General features: G+C 37.3%; 1 protein-coding gene across 3 annotated transcripts in view; it reads right to left on the bottom strand.

Annotated features, from left to right (window-relative positions):
• TMC1 (transmembrane channel like 1) overlaps positions 1–20,479 on the bottom strand; it is a 300,988-nt gene that overhangs the window by 245,593 nt on the left and 34,916 nt on the right. For all 3 annotated transcript variants that reach the window (XM_054689505.1, XM_054689507.1, XM_054689504.1), the window contains exon 2: positions 12,328–12,375. The gene's annotated coding sequence lies outside the window, so the exon portion shown is untranslated. The remainder of the gene's footprint in view (positions 1–12,327; positions 12,376–20,479) is intronic.

The raw sequence follows: 20,479 nt of genomic DNA, 5'->3' as shown, positions 1-20,479 counted from the left end.
CATTACAGGGATCCATATTATAGTGATCACAATTTTTTCTCCCCTTTCCTTAATTATTTACCATTTTCTAATTTGCAACTAATTGTCCCCTTCCCCATTACCATCCACCACCTTATCTCAACCTTCTCTCTACTCCCAGCCTCTAGGGATTTTACTCTCCACCTTCCCCTGTCACAAGCTAAAAGTAGAATTGTCTGTAAAAACCCTCACACAGCTAATCTGCCTTGGACTTTCTTGGCTTACTCATGGATTGAAACCCATGGATCCCAGGTTGACCTTAAATTGAAATGGTCATAGAATGTAAGGAATCATAGAGGTTGTATAACCAGAGAGATCAAAAACCAAAATTAATTTGCTTTAAGAACAAATTAGTGTATAGTAGAAAAAGGACTTAACTACTACAGAGGAGGGAAAACTTTCCTCTACCCTCCTATGTTAATGGTTAGGTCTAACATTTAAACAGGCAGATTAATAGAAGAAAAACATGCAAATTTTACTTAAAATTTTTACATGTACATAGAAGTCTTCAAATATAAAATGAAGACCTAAAGAAACCAAGGTTCAAAAGATTTCATAACTTTTAAAACAAAGAACTATAAATCGTGGCGATGTGACAAGATAAAGGAACTTAGGCTACGGGCAGTAAATTGTGGGGCAGAGATTAGGAAATAGATGGAGGAAACCAATAGAAGATAAGGGCTATTTTAGTAGGTACATTTTGGCAACTACTTCCACTCTCTGGTAATAAGAATGTTCTTCTTTTCCTGGCACAGGGAGGACACCTTTTTCATGGGAAATTTTATGATCATTTATGTTGAAATGGGGAGGTCAGAGAACCCTGTGTTTGCTATTTCTCAACTGTCTTCATTCAAAATAATCAATATGCCAAAGTGGTAAATTTGGAAGTGGCAAGTTCTGAACCCCTCCACTAGGCATTAGGAGTTCTGAATGTATTGAGTCCATAAAAAACAGTTTATTTATTGCCTGCTATAAACCAAATACTAAGGATACAGACATGATTACAACAAAATATACTAAGGAGTTTAGCCCAGGGAGGATTCAAATAAGGAAAATGTTTCCAGAAAGCCAAGTGAACCTGGGCACATCATTTAACCTTTCCAAATTCTTTTCACAAGCAAAAAAAAAAAAAAAAAAAAAAAGTGCCTTATTTCTTGCTACAGTGAAGAACTGAAAAACTAAGATTACACACTTTGTAAACTGTGAAATACCAGTAACAAGATGATAGAATTGGATTCTCTGTCTGTTTCTTATATTTTAATGTAATAGTCAAAAAAAGACATGAGACATAACCCACTCCAAATACAATTTTATAAAGAAATGACTCCAAAGAACTGGTTGCATCCTAATTTATTCTTCAAGCAGGTGGATGATACAAAAAGTAATCTAAGAGGTAAGAAGAGAGAGATACTGTCACTCTAAGTCTTCACCCTCCGCCAGTCAATTAGCATCTCCCTCTCACCTCCAACCTAGCATGCAAAGCGTGTTTTGAAATAGGTTTCTCATAGTTGGGAGAACCAGAAAACTCTTGCCTGACACACATTATGAGAGTGTGGATGGTATATCTGGGAAAATCTGGATGGTAGACTCATCTCCAAATCTACAGTTTTCCTGGTAGATCCAAAAGGAAGCTTCTGTGTGTATCAGGAATGCATTATTACTCAAAGTTTGCTCAAGCAAGAGAAGTTGGATGTTTCCTATTGACAAGAATTTGCTACTCAGGAGAGAGTAACTTCTGTCATTCCTGTGTCCTGTTGAGTTGGGTCACATCAGTGACCTTTACAGAAAAAAACTGGATACATACCCCAGATATCCAAAGACTGTGCAAAGAGTTGGAAGTGAACACCTCAGAAACAGCGAGCACCTGAGTTTACCATGGAGGTAAAACAAACTGTAGAAAAGAGGAGCCCAGCAAGGGAAGAACCCATGTAACAACTGCACAGGAGAAAGGGTCCATTTTTAACACAAGTCCCTGCTAGCCAAGATTTCAAGGGAGACTGACTTCACCATCTGCCAAGTCAAAGAGCCAAAGCCACCTAGCCAAGTGACAATGGTCTTATCCTTCTATTTCTTCTCTTTTTCCTGCCCTTGCATTTGATCCTAGGAAGGAGTGAGCAGAGAGTGTGAAGGATGAAGAAGAGACAAATGTGCTCCTTCTACTATAGGCTTCAACTGAAACCAGGCATGTGAGATCTGAAGTTAAACTGTATTTGGAGTTTTTATTTTGCATGGCCCTTAACACTATGAAGACTGGATTAAAGTTATATTTATAACTTAAAATGATCATCGAACTGTTGTTTACATTACTGAACAAAAATGGAACTAGTCCATATTTTCACCTAGGTGAATAATATCCCCACACACACACACACAATCACACTAATAAAAAATAAACAGGAAACATAAACAATAATTCAGTTGATCAAAGTCCAAACATTGTACACTATACATAAGCACCATATAAACAAGATTAATTTTGGTATAAAGCAGTTATTTCTCCTTGGAAAGCAGCTTTAAATAATGACCTTCTGCTAGATTGCTGTAATTGTTTTTTTTCCTACTACTTTACTCTTAAGACAAAATACAGGTAAAGCCATTTATGGAATGAGAATGGTTGCAGATCATAACACAGATCCTAAGGGTGAGGTCAACTGAGGAGTGTTAACAACAATTTATTAGTGGGCTGTGAACCTCTCTAATAATAGGTTATCACCCTTCAAATTTAAGGATTTATTCAAATTTTGGAAGCATGAGCAGTCACCATACCATGCCTTATGCCTCAGTGCCCAAGTTTCTGTGATCTATCAGTCAAGTGGAATCCTTAGAAGCACCAACTGGCCCCACTTGGCAATGAAATTTAGTAGAGATGGAAGGATTATACTGTGCACCTGTGCCTCTTTGCCACACTAATAAACTTCCCAAAAGAATATACCCATTACCCCCACCATCCTACTCGGGAAATTAAATTTCATGTAAAGAAGACTTTAAAGAAAAAGCTCTGTGATTCAAATAATGACTGCACCCAAGATTTTGCCTTTTGGAGTATTCCCAAAATTTTTCTAATATACCCACTATACATATAGAGTGGTTTAAAAATACAGTGTCTTAAATTGAAATATATTAAAGATATTAAGTGTATTCTTTTTCTTTAGCCTTGAAATAAATATAGCTCTAGGGAAGTTGTGTATAGCACACACTTATTTTTTTAAGTGAAGGTTATAATGGTGGGGAAGAAGAAATGTCTTCATTTTCTCCAAAGTTACTCTTCAAGGCTTATAAGCCTAATTTCTTCTCTCAGTTTCCTCCTCTCCACCCCTAAATCACCGAATTTTATCTAAAACAGCTTCATAATGGATAAAGTACCTTTCTAGTTTCTCTTGTGTGGCTTTGAAGTCATACACTTACATTGTAGACAGTTATTCTGCCTCCTTCTTTCCAGCAAATTGCCAGTGACAGCTATGTTTAAAAAACAATCACTTTAGTGTCATGAAGATCACTGCTAATTAAACTCAACCAGAGTATTTGCTTTGGTGTTATCCTTCACTGTGCATTTTCCTAAGATCTTCTTATCCTGAAGTTAATTATACCAAAAGACAGCAGATTGTCTGAACACCAGGGGGTATTTTTTCCCAGTTTGCATCTTCACTGTTATTCTTACAGCATTATTTTTGATCATTTGCTGCAGAAATTATCTTGAAATGAAAACAGAATTTACAATAGAGGTTTAAAATTTTGAAAAGACTGATATTTAATTAATATTCACTAAATGGTATTAAGCAAACATATACAGAGAAATATTTCACCAGAGAGGCATTCCTACAGGTTTAAGAAAAAATTGTCATTATAGAGAAAAACAGGTACATCATTAGTATATTTGAATAGCTGTGCATATGATATTATAGGCTTAAAAGAAATATAAGTCATGGGACTGTGCTCTCAAACCATGTAATCTAGTTCAATAGGCCCGAATCTTTTGAATTTCATGGATCAATAGCTGTTCTAGAGGAAAAAAATGGGAGGGGCAGGTAAGATAAAGATTTATTAGCTTTTTTCAACTTTATTTTTCATCTAACTAAACAATACAAATTGTTTGTCAGAGATGGGTCTAAGGTAAATGCTAATGTCAGACATGGATCTAAAGACTATTTCATTTAGGATTTACAGCAACCCTTTTAACATTTTAAAAACATAAAATTTGACTAATTATTAATATCACTATAGGACATATATTATGTCAATACACATTGATATGTAATATATTTAGTATTAATGTATAATACATATTAAATTATTGATATATTATTTGTGTACATGTGACCATGTATATATGGTACATGTGTGTACATGTGTGTGATGGTATACATGGTACACATGTGTACATGTATGTGTGCCTGTGTGTTTACTGTTATCATCCCCCGTTTCAAGAAAACTGAAGTTCTCAGATGTCAATGACCTCAGCAGCACTGGGATTTGAATATGAGTCTGGTGCCCCTAAATCCTTAATCACCATACAATCTCCCATCAGTCTATCACTTCATGAAAGAGATTTATTTTAATACTAAAAGAGTAAAAGACTAACCAATAAAAATCTGTCAGATATAAAGTATTTATTTAGCTCTATGATAAAAGCAGCAATTTTTTATTGTCCTTATTATTGTTATCTTATATAGATCTATAATGACTGGCATTTAGGAGTCATAGAACTACTTTGAAGAACTATACTCTACTTATAAAGTGTAATTGAAATATGAGCGAATCTGTGATTCAGATGAGCAATGAAAATCGTAATCACTGAAGAAGTAGAACCCACTGGGGTTGAAAGATTGAATAGTAGATAGGAGTAGGAAGAGAATTCCACACAGGTAAGGACTTCGGCGAAAACCCAAGGACGGAAACAACAGAACTTTACTCAATCAGAAATTTCACCCAGCATAGATAGCCCAAACTATAGGTCCACATTGATTCAACAACACTTACAATTAATTTGTTTGGCCTGCACAGTAATTTTTAAGTAATCTATTTTTTTTAAAAAAAGCATACTTTCAGAAGAATGCACAAATTGTATATGAGCAGCTCAATGATTTTTCACAAAATTTAAATATATTCATTAAACTCTTCACAGACCAAAGAAAGAGAAAACCTACTAGCACCCCTTCCAGTCACTATCCCTCCAAAGTAATCTCTGTCCCAGCTTCTAATCATTGTGGGTTGATTCTACTTGTTTTTTAATTTGATATAAATGAAATCATGTAGTGTAATTTTATGTCTAACTTGTTTTTGTGTTTATGGGATTCATCCGTGTGTGTCATGTAGCAATCATGCATTTTCTCACTGCCATCCAGTATTCCATTTAGGAATACATCACATTTTACATATATACTCTATTGTGGATGGATACTTGTTTTGCTGCTAGTTTCAGGGTATGCAAATGACACCTCTCTGGACATTTTCATACATGTCTTTCAGTTCACATGTTTACATTTCTGATGGAAATGGGACTGCAGAGTCATACACTATGTAGGAATACACTATTTAGGAATATGTTCAGCTTTTGTGAATAGTATCGAGCAGTTTCCAAAGTGGCTGTGCCTGTTCATACTCTCTTCAACAGTATCTCATTGTAGTTTAAATATGCTTTCCCCTAATGATTCCTGAAATGATCACTTTTTTCATGTGCTTATTGGTGCTTTAGACATCCTTTTTATGAGTTTGAATCTTTAGCCTGTTTTTCTCTTGGATTGTATGGCTCTTTTTTATAGATAGGTAGATTGCTTTATATAATCTGTATATGAGCCATTATGTAACTTACATAGAAATCCATTTCACTGTCATTGCCATTTTTAAATTAACAAAAGTTCCTGCTTTTAACTATGACTAGAAAGTCTTGTCCTGTTTAAGAAAAGTCTTTGCCTCCCTCAAATCATGAAGATTTTATTCTATATTCTCTTCCTTAAGTATTAGTGTTTTATTTTACACATTACATGTGCAGTACATTTAGAAGTGATTTTTATATATTGTATAAGGTAGACATCAAGGTTTATCTTTTTCTATTTAGATATCCAATTATCCCAGAGCCATTTATTTAAAGATTATTCTTCACCCACTGCACTGCAATGTCATCTTTGTTATAAATCAAGTAAACAAGTGTATGTGGCTTTGGTTTTGAACTCTCTTCTATTTGCCCATATTGTACCCACACAACACTTCTGGGAGTGTGGAAGTGCTCCAATGTACTTCTTTTTCTTCAAAATAGGCTTCAGTATTCTTGACCCTTTATATTTTCCAATACATGTTAGAATTGACTAAGTTCTCACATACAGGAAAGATAATATTGAATCTACAGATCAGTTTGGAGGAGAATTTGTACCTGTATAATACTGAATCTTTTAATCCATAAACATGGTATATCTGTCTGTTTAAATATCTGTCTGTACACAAAGATTTCATCTACAAATAAGGATTTTCTGCTTATGAGCATGAGAATGTAAATGAGACTAGAATGTCTATCATAACCAGTCCAATACTCCTATGTGGCACTGCACACATACAACTGAGGCTTGTGTTATTCAATTTATCACAGGTTATATCTTCAATTTATCATACATTATACCATAATGTGTATGGGCTGGACTCACTTCTGACTTAAGTCATTTATAGTACCTGCTTGACCAATATCTTTGGGCCAAAAAAAAAAAAAAGGAAAATAGTGATAAATATGAGAAGTAATAATTATTTTCTCATTCTTTATTTTTTTTTATTTTTTTTTTATTTTATAGAGGCATGTTTATTTATTTGTTTGTTTGTTTGTTTTGTTTATACATGCACTGGGTACAGCCAGAAGCACGGGAGGGTGAGAGAATTCACCGCAGCCAGAGCGGGGAGCAGAGCAGGCAGAAGGACCGGAGTACACTGCTGAGGGGAGCAGCGGGCGGCAGGAGAGGTCTGCGCGCCATGTGGGACCCTCCTCTGGTGGCCGGGGAGCAGCCGGGGATCGAACCAGCGCCATAGAGGCCGCGGGCAGGTTCGCAACCCAGCGCTCAACCACTGCGCCACCAGGGAGGCCCAATTTTCTCATTCTTTAAATATTTACTGAACTCTATGTGTCAAACAATATGTTATATGCTGGAATATTTCAATGAGCAAAAAATGTCAGTTATGTTTTAACCCTGAAGAATTTAATATAGAATCATTTTAATAAGAATTATAGCAACATGGAAAACTTTTAACACAAAATTATTTTGCATGGCAATCTTCATTCAGCCCATTTAAGGGAATGTGGTAAACAGATAAAATGAAAACATAGGGAAAACTCTAGAGGGACATGGATAAAAAGGCTGTAGTTGTTCTTTCATATCACAGATATGTTCTCAAATACATCAGGACATCAGACTACTCCTAGCTCACAATGTCCTCAGGCTCAAAATGTCAGACTCAAAAATGTCCTGCTAAATGAACAATGTAGACAAAGTCTTTGCTCCTAAAAAGCTTCCATTCTCCTGGTAGCAAACTTAGGTTGGAACCACACAGAAAAGTTCTTTGAATTTCAATCTTTGAAATTTTGACATTATCTGCCCACTAATGGGCAATCTGTGGATATTTTACTACCTGTTAGTTTAGATTTCTTATTACAATAATAGAAGTCTGATTCTTCCTTGGATCCCAACTTTGAAATAAATCCATCATGACTCTCCAGTGAATAATTTGGCTCCTATGAATTGGCAGAGGATAGAAAAAACTCTCATCTAATGAACTTTTAGACTAAAAAAGGGCAGTATCAGATAAGATATATTTATTTTCTCAAGAAATAAAAGCATTTTTTGGTTTGGTTTCCTGTTCTGGTTAGTAGTATAATGCCAAGACATGGGTGTGTATGGGTGTGTGTGTGTGTGTGTGTGTGTGTGTGTGTGTGTATGTGTGAGAGAGAGAGAGAGAGAGAGAGACATTGGGCAGGAGGGGGATAAAGAGATGGGGATAAAAAAAGGAAGTACAATCCAGTTATTACTAATAAATTGCTGACTTTTCCAATATGAAAAAGTCATTAATTCAGTTCTCCATGGTACTGTTCAGACCCTTTCAGAACATTTCTGGCACTCCACTCTCTAAGTACACTATGCAAGTATCCTATTTAGTTTAACAAACTTGTGATACATAAAACAATCCCCTCAAAGTCTAAAAGAGTTAACCTATACCCTTACCTAAATACTTAGCTTGGCTCAAAGGAGTGACTGTGAAACTAGGGAAAGAAAATAGTGTCCAATATCTTATTTATTGGCAAAAAAATTCTGGTGACATTAGAAAAAACAGAAAACATCATCTTTACTATGCAAATAAAGATTTTGCCCACAGTCAGACAGTAAGCTGAAATTGAAGTCAAAACTGATACCAGGTCTTCAAAGTTCTATCTGGAATTTTGCCTATGATTTCCTCTAAACTCAAACTCACATAGGAAAGCAGCGGATGGAAATGTGTAAGGGGGCAGAGGTGAACACAAGAGTCCTTGTAGGCCCTTCTAAGGTCAATATTTTGTATCTTTCTTTCCCCTCATTTCTCTGAAATACAAATGCTGGTCTGTAAATCCTGCTTGAAAATGAACAATTTTAATTGGAATCTGTAAAACCATCCCTTCCCAATTTCCTTCCTGAACAGTAGTCACAGTCACCTCTGACCACACCAAATCCAGCAGCTTTACCACATTTTTCCTCAGTTCCCATCAGCATGTTTGCAACTTCCGATAGTTTATTTTCATACCTCTCTAGCAAACTAGACTCTTGTGAAATAAGAGATGATAGAGTCAGCACACACATTCTCCTGCTGGCTCCACAGAAAATACCCCACAACACTAGGGAAGTCTGGTGGATGTTGTCAGGAGGCTGCACAGCTAATTTGCATGCTGGCACCACAGTTGAATTCCTCATGAGATAGAAGTCTCAAGTTTAAATCATTGTGTTGTTGGGGAGGAGGCTGGGAATAAGAGGGTGCTATGATTTCTCAATTGGACTGCAACCCACCCCTTTATACCAAAATTCAGAATAATCATCTTTGGAAATAGAAATGAATTTTATTCATCATCTGGCCCAGCTCAGATCTCATCAACAAGAAAGGAGAGGCATACAGGGAAGTGACCTATCCCAAACCACCTGACTCTTTAGTGGCACAATGAGTAAGGGCATTTCAGTACAGGTTTCCCCAGCTAGCTGAATGCAAAACATTCCTATGAAACTCTTTATAAACTGAAATGGACTAAAGTGAAGAAACAATCACCATTAACTTATAGGGAAGATTTTTTTAAGTGTCCCAGACTCAAAAAATAACCTACCAAATCATGCCCAAAAAACACATAAAAACTAAAAATCACACTACCATAATATAGTACAAGCAAGACATGATAAATACTCAACCTGTAAAAAGTAGAAATAATGAATGCACAATGCAGTTTTACTTAACAGAATCGTGGAGACAGTGAACACATTGGAAGAGAGGTAGTGATGATGGTGTGTTAGGCCTAATCATCAGAGGATGGGGTGGTGGGAGGTACAGGAGACTAAGAGTAGGAGAAAGAGGAAGAGGGTTATCTAGTAACATCATTATCTGAATATATGTGCAGGCAGGTCACTGGCATCTACACCTTCTTCTATGTCTACCTGCCTTGATGTAGAAGGTCAAGATTTGTCACCTGCTGTGGCTGATATGCCTAATGTGGAATGCCTGAAACATGACAGTATGTCATTCTCACTGCTAGGGATGTCTCTACAATGACTTGCTGCAAAATAAATGCTGAATGCTATTTTTACTTTTGCCATAAAAATGGAAAATTTCAGGCCTCCCCAGTGCCCTAGGGGTTAAGTCTCAGTGCTATCACCATTACTGCCTGAGTTCAATCCCCAGACAGGGTGCTAACCCACATATGGCACAGCAGACCTCTCCTGTCTCACCCGCTGGTACCCTTAGCAGCGTGTTTCAGTAGATCTGCCTGTTCCGCTCCCCACCCTGTCTCTGGTGAATCCTGTCACCCCTGCAACTCTGGCCTACACACCAGTTCTTCTACATACACATACATACACAAAAATGGAAAATTCTCCTTGGATTTCAGTTAAAGATACTAATGTAGGTGGGCCTTCCTGGTGGCGCAAGGGGTTAAGCACAGCACTATGAAGCGATCCACAGCCTCTGCAGCATGGTTCAATCCCCAGCTGGCCAGGGAGTAACCCACATGGCGCAGCAGACCTCTCCTGACTTGCCCGTTGCTCCCCTCAGCAGTGTATTTCATTCAATCTGCCTGTTCTGTTCCCCACTCTGTCTCTGGTGAATCTTCTCACCCCCCCCCACACCTCTGGCCTGTACCCCAGCTCTTGTATGCATAAATAAATAAATCTTTAAAAACAAAAAGATACTAATGTAGGCCTTTCATAAAAATGAAGTGGCTTAACATGAACTTTGAAAAAGCAGAGGACACCTGTATAAGGAAAAGAGAGGGGTTCATGTCCCCTGAGATAATGAGGTGGAAACCATTGGTGAGAGCACAAACTATATACAGCACTAAACACTGCAGGTTCATGAATTGGTCTAATAAATATATACTTGGTTCACCACTTTCACTCTGGTAAACACTCCTGAGATGTGGGCATCTGCCTCAATAGTATTAACTACTACTACTGTCTTTGCTTTTACTGTTTTTGTTCATATGAACACATATTTCTCTAATATCCTCTTCACTTTCTAATACTTGTTTCTTCCAAGGAGGCTTCTACTTCCTGTGGAGGCTTTCTATTACGTCTGTGTTCCTTTTGTCAGTCTTTGCACAGTTAACTCCCATTGGGTAGACTTGCATTCAAGCCTCAGAAGAAAGGTTCTGATGGATTCACTTAGTTTATTTGGCAGTTTTTCTAAGAACCCTCCCACAAGACCTCATGGTTGTTACAAATGACAGTCATAGGAGATTTCTTTTCCTGGTTAGTCTGGATAAGATAGGGAAATAAGGTTGAATAATCATATTAGCCGACAATAGGGCTTTAGGCATGGAAAGCACTTGGAACATATTTATTTCTTTGCCTCTATGAGAGCACTGTTTTTTGGGACCTTCACAGGATTCAGAAGACATTAGATTATCTCTAAAGCTTAGCTTCTATACTACAATGCTTCTAAAACAGAGTAGATTGTAATGGTCCACGAGCTTTATAAAAATGCACAGCCGTGTCCCATCCTCAGATTCACTGACTCAGTACCTGTGGATGCAGGACTAAAACATGTATAATCTGAAAATGTTTCTCATTTAACTTTAACAAATATCCACAAGGAAGACCCTCTTACATTCCTAATCCCTCCCCTGAGTTCAAATGGCAAAAGCTAATTCAATAAGAATCTGCTGCCAGAACTCTGACAGGAAGACTAAGTCTAGGAATGAATTTGAAAATCATTGGTATTTCTGGTATATAAATTTCTCTTGATGGAATTTGTTCAGGAATGGAAGATACCAAACTATGGTCTTCAATAGTATATTTCTTATATGTTATCATCAATCAATTCTTCTTTCAAAACCTGGAGAGCTGGGATTAAGACAAAGACATCTATCTACTCTGACAACTTTCATTCTATATTGGACTGGAGATTCTTGTGAGGGCAATTATGGAAAAAAAAAAAACACAAAAAAGGAAAGGAAAGCCATCCATATTGGAATGGAGGAAGTAAAACTATCTATTTACAGATAAAATGATTTTATATACAAAATTTAGAGTTTAATAGCATGTCCTTCTGGACCGAAAGTCCAAAAGGACTTTCTCTTCTTTTCCTTCTCCCATTTCCTAGATTAGTGATTCTCAAATTTCAGTGGGCAAATAACGGTTGTTTAATACAAATTCTTACACCCAGTCCCCAAAGATTCTGATATACTGGCCTTGGAAACTTTTAAGAAGATTCCCAGGAAAATCTGATGCAGGTGAATTTCAGACCAGACTTTGTAAAACACAAAACTTAATCTTTTAACAAGTTGTTTAGCACAATAAGTGTACAGTGTCTAGAACTCCACTGCCTGGATTAACTGTTCGCTCTTCTACAGCTAGTGTGTGATCTTGCACTTAACCTCACTCTGCCTCGGTATCTCCAAATGTCGAATTAATGATAGTATTTACCTCACAGGCTTCATAAGCAGTAAGTGCACTAATGTATATGAAGCATTAGAATAATAAGCATATTTATTGCCCATTATTTGTGGCAGGGGAACAAACCTGGTTGTTGCTGAAAGGTAAACTTTGAGACAGAACCACCAGAAGATTCGGTGACACCAGTAAGTATAAGAAAAAATACATTACTTACCAGTTCTCTGAGTATCCTCTCTTCTTTTCTACTTTTTCCTCAGAAAACCTGTGACAAGCAAATGCATTTTGTTGGAAATTCAAATTAAGGCATGGGCCAGCCAATCCTTCTATGCCTTAAGAACCATTTCTAATCTCCTGTTTGGTCATCATATTTGGCATATAACCAAAGTTTGAGGTTTTTTTTTTTTTTTTCACAATATTTTGATTTATGCAGTTAGGGGGAAATTTGGGTTTCTATGGTTTATTTTTTTCAGAGCATTTCATCAAGAGTTCATTTCCAAATATAAACATGAAGACTAATGTTCCTGAAACTTTACGACTTATAAAATGTATCCCTACCCTTCATCCCCCCTCATTCACTAGTATGATAGCAAATCCTTAACAGATTGCCCTGCACCTAGGAGGGCGGTGCCCCAAGTTCATATGCATAATTTATACCAGTCAATATTTGCTTAAAGAATACGATAATATTCTAAGGAAAGTTTTACTGTGTTTCCAAGTCTATTCACCAGGGATACATTATTTATATTCCTAGATAAGCAGAAAACAAATCTGATAGTTGACGATTCAAAATCCAGATACAGGCTTTGCTTTTGCAATTTCTTGCTACTCAGCTGAGAAAGCATTTTCTTATAGTGCGAAGTCTATTACATACTACATGCTATTAATACTTCATTGACAAAGGGGCAGAAATTGTTCTTGTATGGTGCTGGTGCAACTTTTCTTTCAGCCAGCAACCGTGGTTTCCTGAAATGGCAAAAACCTGAAACAAAAGGAAGCGGTTCAGAGAGAAGGAATCACAGCAAGCTGGTGATTCATGCATCCTCAGGAAGAAGGTTGGATGTGACCTCTTAAACACCTTTTAACCCTGTTTTTTGTTTTCTACCATTCCACTCAAATACTAACTTATACTCAATATTAGTTGGCTCTAACAAACACAATGTCTTCATTGCCCATTCCTCAATGTTTCAGCTTTAAATTCCCTTCCCAGTAAACTGATCAGGTATGTGTGCAGGGAACTTAAGTCACTTTATTCATGCTCTTTATTGAGGCCCATAGTAGTTAGAGTGAGTTTGGGTAGTATTAAAGAAAAAGTCCAAATCAAATATAGCTCTGAAGTTAAATGCAGTATTTCACCTACAGTGTAAGACAAAACTCTTTGCAACTTTGAAGTGAGAAGAAAGGATATATTTGTGACCTTAAGCGACCTATTCTTGATCCCTTGTAAACACGAAAAGCTGGCAGCTGGGTATTTGTATGCTAAACTCCACCCTCTCGCCCACATACCTTGTTTGGAGGAACTCAGGAGCACTTTCTGTTTGGGGTCATGACCCACAGCAAGAAATTGCAACTTAGGCAGAATTAGAGCAACAATATTTGCAACTAGGACTGGCACCTCCTACGAACTATCCTCCCCCAACAAGAAACTTAGAACCCAAGCCTACGCAGAGGGCAATAGGGAAATTGAGACTGTCACTGAAAAGACAAAGTCCTGACTTGTGCCTTTTATAGCTGTTTGAGCTCACTTTCATAACTGCTCATGTCTGGGGCCTGGCTAAGTCTTTTCACTCATTCTTCTGGTGGTGAGAGGCGTGGCTCAAATAGGGATTCCAGGTCTTTCTGAAGGGGTGACATCCATTACACTCTAAAGTTAAGTTTACAGGACTGTCAGTAAGAAAACTCGTGAGTTAAACTCTCTAGAATTAATCTAAAAACTCTATAGGAAAAGAGGCATAAGAAGGGAGGACCTGCCTTGATCATGAGGGAGACTTCTGCCAGTTAGCAAAATTACCCAGTTAATTTAATTTAGTAGTAATGGCACTAATTTAAAATCAAAATATAAATCATCAGGCAGAAATAGATCTGCTGTTTATATCAAGGTAATTACCAGGATAATTGCCAAACCTCCCCTTAGTTTTGTTCCCTTCCGGGTAAGCTAAGCCTGCTGGTTTACAAGAATTTTTAAATATACATCTACCTTTGTACTAATAAACAAGTGTGTTCTGAGGACAAATGTATAGTGAGAAACATCCTTCCCAAAGGTAAGGATAGGGAAGAAAACAGGGACGTGTTCCCAGTTGTAAAGGGAGCAGGAATGGACACAGTGCAGGTTTTCTAGGATCCGGCAGACGGGGTAAAGGAGGAGTCAGAGTCCTCAGTGGTTTTGCAGGTTTTTTATTGGATTACCAGATACACGGCAGGCAGGGGTGCTGAGGGCCTGGGAAGCTGGCAGGCCTCCCAGCCCCCAGCAGGTCTTCACTCTATGGGCTCTCCGGCCTTCTCTCGGCTTCTGCTGCTCTTCTCGGCTTCTTTCTTGGCTTCTCCTCGGCTTCTACTGGCGTCCCTGTGACGCCGCCCTTAAAAGCACAGTCTCAGCCCAGGTGAATCCCATCTACCTATGTCCATACCGTGTACTTCAGGTGCCCGCCATCAGGCATGCAGTCAGGACGGCAAGGATCCATCATCTATCCTGATGGCGGGAGGGCAGAAAAGCCTGACATTTTTCCTTTACCCTACACCAGTCCAGGCTACTGTGGACTTTATATAAATAAATGAAAACTTTATTCAAAAATCTACATCCATTGTAACTACATCCAGAGGATTTCTATATATTACAATAACACCTTTCCACTGGCAAATATCAACAATAGAATGATAAATGAAAGGCAGGATTGGTATACAATTTTAAGCTATTTCTAAAGAAAATTAAAGTTTGACAAATTCCTTCCTTTCTATGAAAAGATCTGTGAAGGTGTTCTTGTCTCTTTTAATGTGGCTCCTCGTCCCCATGAATCCCAAGAAACTGGGTTGTTGGAGCTTCTAAACAGGCAGCTTTCCATTATATCTGGCTTTTGAGTTGACTGGAAATTTCTCCAATACTTCTTTATTCTGGGTCATGATGATTCACAAAGTCAATGAACTAATCCAACCATCTTAAAACAAACTCCTAGAAATATTTTTTCAAAGCAAAAGTCTCAAATCCAAGTATGCACAGGGACCAGGTAGGCAATATCTATCAATGAAGAGGAAGGGGAGGATTGAAAAGCATGGGTCCCAGTTATTTCTGCAGGGTCTCCCTAACTCCAATCAGTTTTCATATGAGAGATTATAAACCTAATTGTAGGGAGCAGGAACTGGACATGGTGCAGGTTTTCTGATCCCATGCAGCCCAGGTCAAGGAGGAGTCAGAGTCCTCAGTGGTTTTTACAGGTCTTTTGTTGGGATTTACCTGGTACAGAGCAGGCAGGGGTGCTGGGGGGCCGGGAGGCTGGCAGGCTCTCCGGTGATATCTCTCGGCTTCTCTTTCAGCTTCTTCCGCTTCTGCTGGCGTCCCCGTGATGCCAGCCTTAAAAGCACAGTCTTAGCCCAGGTGAATCCCATCTACCTAGGCCCACACCCTACTCCAGGTGCCCACCATCAGGCATGCATTCAGGACCGCAAGGATCCATCATCTATCCTGATGGCGGGAGGGCAGGAAAGCCTGACATTTTTCCTTACCCTACACCAATACTGACACATTTTCTCATTTCTAAAAGATTAAAGAAATCTGTTTTCACCAATATTTGCTTATTAATAAATATTTGCCATAAATTCAATTTTGCAAAACACCATGCTAGGAAATCAAAACACAGCCTTAAAAATAACCACCAGTTGGTGATTTGTGGTTTATAGAATCATCTACACACAGACACATGTGCACATATGTACTACCACCCATAAACAGTTCTCAGCCTCAAAAATCATGAATCTTGTTATTTGAATTGTTCATACTTCAATCACTCTTGGAAGTAGCTTGAAATTTGTGTAATAATGTTGACTTTCATTTATTAATTTATCATTTTATTGATATTTGCCAATAAAAAGGTTTTACTAAAATTCATGGAAACCCACTGAACATGGATACAATAAGGATATAGGTTTTTAAATGAGGTTTTCATTCATTTACTCATTTACTAAACTATAGATCCCAATAGGGAAATTCTATCTAAAGATGCTTATTTACATGTAAATAAATACAATCTTATATGCACAGGCCACAATACACACAGTCACCAAAAGTACATATTCTCACATCCGAAACTTTACTTATTCCCCATAATTAGTGGAGTTAGAGTTTGAGTCAGTGAGCCCACAGTGACAGAGGTCATTGTTTTCACCCGTGTGAGATAAGCAGCTAATCAGCAGCAGATGCTTGCTGGTGTGAGTCAACAATGACAAACTTCTTCATGTGTATTATCCCCCACAATGATCTTTTCAAAAAGGCATAAATAGGGAAGGAGTGACTAGTTGACTTCCATAGTATATGTTATATAAAAACTGTTGATCAACAGTTTTAATGATCAACAAAGCCCTTACCAAATGAGAAGTAATGAAGGGATTCTTTATTATTAATTCAGTCTTTACTATTTAATTCAGTATTTACTAATCCCTACTCTGTTTGTTTAGTCATTCCTTCCTCATAAAAGTCTTGAAGGGAAGGTGCTGTTCCCGCTTTGTTTTCAGGTTTTTTGTATTATTTTTTATTGAGCTAACAATGCTTTACAACATTATAAAATATAATTTTGGGTATAGGTTTACAACTCAAAGAAGAGATTCTTAAGACAAAATGGCTTCCAAGGACAGACAAATAGGTTCTGTCCTGATCTTCATTAGACACAAATGTCTACCAAAAATAATGTGCTTTAGGGGAAAAAAGACTAATCCAATCTTCAAATACATACTTATACAGGCAGAGAGTATAATATACATGCAAGAGACATTCCATAGAGTGTTTATTATAGACTTGAACATTCAGTATGCAATTCTGGCATGTTTTTCTTCCCCTCACAAATAGCAGATTTCATTTTTCTGCAGAGATTGTTGAAAGGTCTTTCAGTGTTCTGAGAATTGGGAGTCATTATGGGATGCAAGTTGAAAATAGCTGCTTATTCAGAGTAATCTGAAAGCAAAAGGCCATTATTTCCAATCTAAAATCATTCTAATGCGATTGGGTCAATCAGTTTCTTTCCTATATATTTATATTGAAAACGTTTTCCTTTTTCTTACCAGAAGCTTGTGTTGCTTAAAAGCAGAGTAATTGCATTTGCAAACTCGTGGCAAACCTGTGGGAGCACCATGATTGCAAACTCAAGGCTAGTGTTCAATGTTACACATCATGAAATAACTGCTTAAAGTCACAGACTTTGTTTGGACTGAATTGGGAGGAGGAAGTTTTGTTTCCAAATTTACCATTGCTATTGTTCCACCATAGATATCCATAAATCAGGTTGCTTCTTCAGTTATGAAGCAATTACTACCAGCTCTATTTAAAGAAGTTAGAAAAGATCTTCACTACATGGAGATAGGGTTTGGAATCTGAAAGATTTGGAATCATGTCCTGCTTCTGCCACTTAGTACCTAAATGCTCATGAGTAAATCCCATAATCCCTGTCAGGTCTTTATTCCCCTACTATTTGGAAAATGATATTAATATCCACTTTATAGACTTGTTGGACAATTGAAAGAGAAAAATGCTTGCAAAGAGTTAAGCACATTTTTTAAATAAATACTTTATGACAAAAGCATCATCAGTTTGTTAGAATGTGGGCAGCAGAAACAACTTCCCAAGTCAATAAATAACCTTCAGAGGAAATTCTCAAGTTCATAAAGTTGTTTATGTCACTCATTTGTAAATAACTTTTGTTGGTGTTTACTATTTTCAGGGAGAATATGTCTGATGAAAGAGGGGGGTGAAGGAAGGAAATGGGATATTTCTGGATAATCAAATGAGTTCCTTAAAGAATTTAAGATCAAGTCATAAATAAGGAGATAAGACTTGCCAGCAAGTGACTATAAATCAGAATAGAAAGCCATTCAGCCTCAACAGAAGTATAACTAAAGAGCAATGACAGTGGGGAGGGAGGTGTCATTTTGGCTCTCAATAATTTCCTTTTATAGTCATGCCTCAAAAACCTAGGGGCAAAGCCTACCATCTCAAATCATCTCAATCATATGATTCTGAAGAATTTCAAAATTCAACTATATTTTAAGAATGTATTCTATTTTACAGATGAAAACACTTAGGCCTTCAAAGATGAAATGAAATAACTAAGTTAAGGTAGGGTTAAACTAAGAAGCCATCTGTTGTGTTCTTCCTCCTTCATTGACTTCTTTTTTTTTTTTTTTTTTTTTTTTTTATAAATTTTATTGTTATATTGCCCATACAATTGCCGCCCCCCATTCTGACCACAATCCCTCCCTCCCGCCCCCGCCCCCTAAAAGTGTCTCTGGTTCATAGTTTTTTGTTGATTTTGATTTTCACTTTCTTATAGTTTTTCATTTTCCTGGTCCCTTATTTAAGTTTTCTAGATTCCTGCTATGAGTGAGACCATCCGGTATTTTTCTTTTTCTTTTTGGCTTATTTCGCTGAGCATGATCCCTTCCAGCGCCATCCATGTTGCAGCAAATTGCATGTGTTTATCTTTTTTGAATGCTGAGTAATATTCCATGGTATATATGTACCACATCTTCTTGATCCAGTCATCTATTTTTGGGCATTTGGGTTGTTTCCAAAGCTTAGCTATTGTAAACAGTGCTGCTATAAACATAGGGGTGCAGGTGCTCTTTGGAATTGATGTTTCTGTGTCCTTTGGGTAAATACCTAGGAGTGGAATTGCTGGGTCATATGGAAGCTCTATGTTTAGTAGGTCCAGAAATCTCCACACAGCTTTCCACAGTGGTTGGACCAGTTTGCACTCCCACCAACAGTGCAGAAGAGTTCCTTTTTCTCCACACCCTCGCCAACATTTGTTGTTGCTAGTTTTTTTAATATGTGCCATTCTCACTGGTGTAAGATGGTATCTCATGGTAGTTTTGATTTGCATTTCCCTGATGACAAGTGATGTTGAACATTTTTTCATATGCCTGTTGGCCATTTGCATTTCCTCTTCAGAGAAGTTTCTTTTAAGCTCTTCTGCCCATTTTTTGACTGGATTATTTTCTTTGTTGTTGTTGAGTCTCATCAGCTCTTTGCAGATTTTTGTGATCAGTCCTTTATCATTAGTGTTGGGTGCAAAAATGTTCTCCCAGTTGGTGGGGTTTCTCTTTGTTTTTGTTATTGTCTCTTTTGCTGTGCAAAAGCTCTTTAATTTGATATAGTCCCAGCTGTTTATCTTTGCCTTCACTATCACTGCTTTGGGTGATGTGTCTGTAAAGATGTCTTTGATGTGCAAATCACGTAGTGTTTCGCCTATATTTCCTTCTATATATTTTATGGTTTCAGGTCTTATGTCTAGTTCTTTAATCCATTTTGAGTTGATTTTTGTGTATGGTGTGAGGTGGTGGTCAAGCTTCATTCTTTTGCATGTAGCGACCCAGTTTTCCCAGCACCATTTATTGAACAAACTTTCTTTGCTCCAATGCATAGTCTTTGCTCCTTTGTCAAAGATTAGTTGACCATAAATCTGTGGGTTTATTTCTGGATTTTCTATTCGATTCCATTGGTCTGTATGTCTGTTCTTGTTCCAATACCATGCAGTTTTGATGATTATGGCTTTGTAGTATAGTTTGAAGTCTGGGAGTCTGATGCCTCCATTCCCTTCTTTTTTTTTCAGGAGAGCTTTGGCTATTCGGGGTTTTTTGTGATTCCATATGAATTTCATCAATAATTTTTCTATTTCTTTGAAGAATGACATTGAAATTTTGATTGGAATAGCATTGAATCTGTATATTGCTTTTGGAAGGATGGCCATTTTAATAATGTTTATTCTTCCAATCCATGAGCAGGGGATGTCTCTCCATTTCTTTGTGTCTTCTTCTATTTCTTTTAACAGTGTTTTATAGTTTTCTTTGTATAGGTCCTTTACCTCTTTTGTTAGATTTATTCCCAAATATTTGATTTTTTTTTGTTTCAATAACAAAAGGGATGGTCTTTTCGATTTCTTCTTCTTCAGATTTATTGTTTGTGTATAGGAAGGCTACTGACTTTTGCGTGTTGATTTTGTATCCTGCCACTTTACTGAACTGATTGATGAGTTGAATTAGCTTTTCTGTGGAGTTTTTGGGGTTCTCTATGTATAATATCATATCGTCTGCAAATAGTGATAGTTTGACTTCTTCTTTTCCTATTTGGATTCCTTGGATGTCTTTCTCTTGTCTTATTGCCCTGGCTA

This window comes from Talpa occidentalis, unplaced genomic scaffold (assembly GCF_014898055.3).
Source record: "Talpa occidentalis isolate TD23 unplaced genomic scaffold, MPIMG_talOcc4v2.1 talOcc4.7, whole genome shotgun sequence".
NCBI classification, from domain to species: Eukaryota; Metazoa; Chordata; class Mammalia; order Eulipotyphla; family Talpidae; genus Talpa; species Talpa occidentalis.
The sequence above is the reverse complement of the archived record's forward strand: the minus strand, read 5'-3'. Positions and strand labels throughout refer to the sequence as shown.